Here is a 6,057-nt window from a genome sequence, read left to right on the forward strand (position 1 = left end):
TCTACATGTTGGGAGGGCTTAGAAGTAAATTTACTAACTAGCCCGTCAAATCCAATCTGGAAAATCTCTTTTCTCAAGTTAAGGTGCAAGTCACATCTTAATATAACCAAAGACTTAATTGTGGTGTGATTCGCACTTGGGAAAGAGGGTTTTCTCGGGTCGGGGCATGACATTTTTAAAATTTAGGCTTGACCCCAAATGCTTTAGGCTTTCTATGGGCTGGACTCCTCAAGTATTTGCATAAGTTTATAAAGACAATTGCTTGACCAAAAATACATAATTGTGGCATCAACTTATGCAATCCAATTAAAAGTTCTCAAAACTCACAATGGGGTTATATATGTCAAGTTTGATAATGCGAGTGGATGAAGATATTGTCAAGTTTGTTATCAAATGGGCCACTAAATATGTTGGTTATTCAAGATGGGTTGGCCTACAATGGTGGCCACCAACTATGTTGGGTATTTGGGTTGTCCCACAAAGGTGGGCTTTGAGCCTTAGACCTTGTGCTGTCATTCTCTGGCCTGTTTTTTTTTTTTTTTTTTTGGTGTTCAAATCCCACTTCTTTTATTAGAGAGAGAGAGGGAGAGAGAGGGAGAACCTTGCTTGTGCAAAAGAGATTAATAGGGATGCGTGTAGATAGCAACCAAATCACCCCAAAGAGGTTTCTAGTTGTTCTCACATTGTGGTAGCACTGTCCTGAAAACAAAATCACAAAGAATCAACATCTGCAACTCAAGATTTCAACTGGGAACAATGGGCTATTGTTAGTTTCACACAAGAGGAAATTACAGATTTAGTCCAGTTATTTTATACCTAGTTCAATTTTGGTCCATAATCTTTTTTAAGTTCTGTTTTGGTCCACTAATTGTTTCACTTGTTCAATAAAGGTCCAGATTTGTTTTCTCAAATTTGGCCTGCTTTTTACCCTATCAAATCTCACCCAAATTCAGCAAATATATACTTGTTTTAAAGCTATGCATTTCTTCTTTACAACCATATAAAGATCATTCAAATTGGAGTTCTAAAACTCAAGATAATTGACCCTAAAGTAGGGTACCCAAAACTGCCAATTTTTCAAATTTCACCAAATCTCAATTCTCTTAGATTATAATACTCCAAATTTGTTTTTATGACTAAGAAATGATGAAATATAACTTATACTTAAATTATAATTGAAGAAAACACAACCCAAAAAATTTAAAGTCACAAATCTGGACCTTTATTGAACAAATGAAACAATTAGTGGACCAAAACAGAACTTAAAAAAGATCGTGGACCAAAATTGAACTAGGTATAAAATAAGTGCACCAAATCTGTAATTTCCTCTTTCACACAAATAGTTTATTTTGTTTGCAATTTTGGTTCATAACGTTAAGCATTCAATATTCTGTTTATTTTTTTGCATGTGGCCCTCACCTGCGAGGGCACTTCAGTCATTTCAAATTCTTATAATTAGTTTAGATAAGTTATTTGATGATTGAAATGATGGTGCTACCCTCACATTAGATGTTCACATGGAAAAAAAATTGGACGGAATTGAATCAATCTAACGTTTTGAACCAAAACTACAAATAAAAGTATACTACATGTAAGAAGATGAATGTGAAAATAAAGGCAAACTACATGGATGAAAGGCGAAAATAAAGATAAACTACAGGGATAAAAAGTATATTTGTCCAAAAAATAAAGACAATGTTATTTGCATTTTTTCATGCCAAAAGGGCACAAGAGAGTTCTAGAGAATTGAACCACTTTCCTTGTATTAATGCCTTAAAAAATTGAAATACCTCAATTGCATATCATTTTAGCTAAAAATTATAAATTTTTTTAATGAAATATATCCTCTTTTAATTACACTAAGAATATAAGACCTAAATTTTTACTCATCTATTTCAGTGTTATTTTAATTTCAATCTTTTAGAACTAACTATCGATTGATATAACTCTCTACTTTGTTATAAAAAGTCTCAAAATTATAATCCTCCTCTTCAAAATGAATGAAAAAAAAAAACACTTAGGCTTCTAGGCTTAATGAAATATATTATGAGAAAAAGGGAAAAAGAACACTGATCAAGTAAACACAACCAAAAACGTTTTTTGGCAAAAAAAAAAAACAACAAACACAACCAAAAATGTTTTGAGGTGACATAAAGATCTTGATTCCAAGCTTTGTCCCCCACCGTCCAAGAATGCTCACTCCACCAATCAAGATGTCAATGGATCAGAAGTTCAGAACATCCATTCCAATTTTCTTAAAAATAATAAAAAAAGTTTTTTCTTCTCAAAAAGAAAAAGAATCAATAAATTTTTGCAAGACAAATTCCACTTGTCCATATTCCTTTTTTCAACAGACTGTGAGGCTGTGAAGGAGTCCGCTCTCTGCACCCTAACTTATAATCAATCCAAACTCATTGACTCAAAGGCTGAAACAACAAATTCAGAGAAAAAACCACATACCAAATACCATATATACATTTGTATTCACTCCTCCAACTTAATCAAAAATGGCCTCTAGATCTTGAAGCAATTGAACCTGAAAATCAAAGAACACAAAAAGTTTAACAATTCTAGAAAGAGTAGAAAGAACCCACTTGATTAAACAACTATTTTGGTTGTAAAACATTAAAACTTCTTTGGATTATACTTGGAAACTAAAAGAGTATACAAAGTACTCATGCAACAAGTCTTGGAATTCTCAATTGACCCATAAACAAAAGGACGTAGGAGGTGCCATGAGGCCCATGAAGCTAAAGATTGATCAAATTCATGAAAGAAAAGTTGCAATAAAATTACCTTGATTTGAAAAGGTTGGTCTTGAATTAGTCCAAGATTGGCAGTAGAGGAGCAAAAGCCTTTTTTCTCAGAACATGAAACACACAGAGAGAGAAAAAGAGAGAGAGAGAGAGAGAGAGAGAGAGAGCTGAGGAGGAGGAGGGTATGTATAAGAAGAAGGTGGGTGCAGAGAGTGCAGAGTGCATAGTGTGTTGTTTGTTTTAAAGCAATGTCTGTTTGTTGTGGTGGCTCTGCTTTGCCTTTGCTTTGCTTTTCTACGTTGGAATACCACACACACTCTCTCTCTCTCTCTCACTTGGGCATGGCGTGTCAAAGCTGATTTAAATATTAATTATTCAATCGTGCACTTTCTTGGAGTTTTATTTGTCGAAATGACGCGGTGACCAAACAGCTGCTTCTCAGTTCTGCTATGCCTAGTGCCTACCAATTTTGTTCACACTAGAAGCACAGTTTTTTTTTTTCTTCCCACTCTTTAACACTTGCGCGCGTGGGGTAGTTGGCTAATGGGTTTCTTGGATTTTGCAAGAGAAATTCTTTTTTTTAGTTGAAATAGAAATAACAACTGACAACCTCTTGTATAATTAGTCCCAAATTGGAAACCATTTACCATACAAACACCTTATATTATACATTCATACTTAATAGTACAAAATTATAACTCTATCAATATCTTATGATCAAGATATATATACGTCTATCACATAGTGTTTGCATGATAAATTTTTCCCAAACATCATACCATAGTGAAAATAGCATTTGGCAGTCCTTGCAAAAAAAAAAAAAATCCATTAATTTCATTGTTATCCCAAAAGAAATTCTTTCGTATGCATTAGAGGCTACTTTTTGTAGTCCAGTTAGTGATTAATAAAGAATAAAGAAATTTTTTTATGTGTTCTTTTTGTTATGTCAAAGTGATAAGTTCGAACACAAATATTTTTGAATTCACAAACATAAAACATATTGATAGTTTTTCTAATTTAGTTATCCAGAATTCTAGATTACTAAATGGGTGTAAGGTACGTTTTACCAAAATATCTTAGGTTGTGTAATCTAATTCTTTATATACTAATTAATGACACATTATAAAACCAATCGACGTGAGATTATAAATATGGCTATACTCTAAGTTACTTTTTCTAACACTTTTTGATTAAATTAGATACAATACAATGCTTAATATCAGATCTTCCCTATTGATATAATTTTGGATGTCGGTATGGCAAGTACTAATGATACTAATAGAGTAATGCAAATACATGAAGATTTGTAGCGGGTAGAGATGGAGCTTGAAGAGCAGTATGAAATTCTGTGTGTAAGATACTAGATAGTGTTGTCAATCCATCGACCAGTCCACAACGAAAAAGAGATTAATTATATTAGGTTGTGGAACTGAAAAGTTAAAATTTTATTTCTCAAATTTTGAGCTATACCCAATAACTATTGACTAAAAGTACTTAAAATTTAACCAATAAATGAGCTAAATGACAATGGATGGGCGAGATTTGTAGGTGAGATTTGTAAACTATTTATATCAATACACCAGATACATACTATAGGCATATATGAATAAGAACACAAAACCGCCATTGCACTAAAGGCTCGGCTTGCCTGAGGTTGATGGAATTCTAGAACTAGGGTTCTACTCTCTCTACAACTTGGTGCAACTGATGTATGGGGCTCAGATGTTTGCAGTATGTATAAGAGTAAGGATTATCTCTATTTATAAGGGCTAGCTCGACAAGGCCTACCCACAATGGACTAAGTGTTATGCTTGAATACTGCCCCCTTATGATCAAAGTCCTAATTCTAATCCAAGTGAGCTATTACATCTCCTAACAAGTCCCTCAATCCTTATGCATTACTGACAGCATAGGTGGCACAAGATGTTTGTGGGAAAATCCACATCTATCCGAACAGCCAATCACGGCTCGACACGTGGTTAGTCAAAACCAACCTCGGTGTTGACTCTCAGTGGTCAAACTTTGACCTCCACATCATCGTTGACCAGCACTTCCTCCGCTAGCTCAGACCGGATCTCCACGCCGGGCCCACCACCCCTGGTCCGAGCCGAACCTATGATCTTCCAGGGAATTGAGTGCCCATCTTTCCACGATCATTCCGGTTCGGCTCGGTTCGACTCGGCATCAAAGTGACCTCCTTTCGAGCTCTGGCGTCGTCCAGTCAGAACTCGGAGGGACCCCTATCTTTTGGATCGGCTCGGTCTGTAATCCCATGCCCGATCCGATCACATATGGACTTCATGCACACGCATAAGAACATCTGTTCGGCTCGGCTCGACTCTCCGCCACCATTCCCAGGAAGATCACGTCGGGATGAACCGCCACACATAAATGCACCTGGCACAAATCTTCTGACAGAGGGAATGTCAGGCCTGCATTCATGACTACTGGGGCAGTTTGCCTGAACCTTCCAACCTTGCATTTAATAGGGCATTCAATGCAGCACTGAATGCTGAGGAAGCAAGCAGCTGAACATGCAACTAGGTCTGGCCAGATGCGTGGGTCTCTGGCAACCATTCATTCACATGCAGGTAACTTAATCATTAAGTCTTCCTTTGCCTATATAAAGGGATCATGTATGCACAAAAGGGGGATCTTGCAATCTACGCATCTACCCACAAACACTTACACAAAATTTCCACTCACCAAGGAGCTTACCCAACTTGCTGAGAATAACCCAGAACATTTGCCTTGTTCTTCCTATTCTCACAAGTTCATCCTCTGTTCTTCCTCACCCACCATCAAACATCATCACTGATTTCATCATCGGAGTGTGTTTGGCTGGTACCACACCGGTCCATCTCCTTTGATCTTGTTTCTTTTGCAGGAGGATCTCAACCAACATCCACTTCATCATCCAGCAAAGCACCTGATCAGCCAGATCAGCTATTCTAAGTTGTTGCATCTATCTCACGGAAATTTGCATCAACAGATTGGCGCCGTCTGTGGGAAGCTGACTTCAGCCGTTGTGTTCATCACCACAAGTGCTAAGCTCTTCCTTCACACAAGTCATCATGGCTACCGTCTATCGGGACACCGGCTCTTCTTCGGGGGCGTCTCAGAATGATGAACAACATCAACCTAAGACACCTGAGAAGAGGAGGGGAGCACAACTCCCCAGGACATCTAAGTCCAAAGGTCCCTCAAAAATCCGAGCTGCTCACAAGCTCCTTAAGGAGAGCCAGCGACATCTAGCCGCTGAAAATGCACTCCTGAAACAGAACAATGAGCTGCTTGCAAA

This window comes from Dryas octopetala, chromosome 8, assembly GCF_963921425.1.
Source record: "Dryas octopetala chromosome 8, drDryOcto1.1, whole genome shotgun sequence".
Taxonomy (NCBI): Eukaryota; Viridiplantae; Streptophyta; class Magnoliopsida; order Rosales; family Rosaceae; genus Dryas; species Dryas octopetala.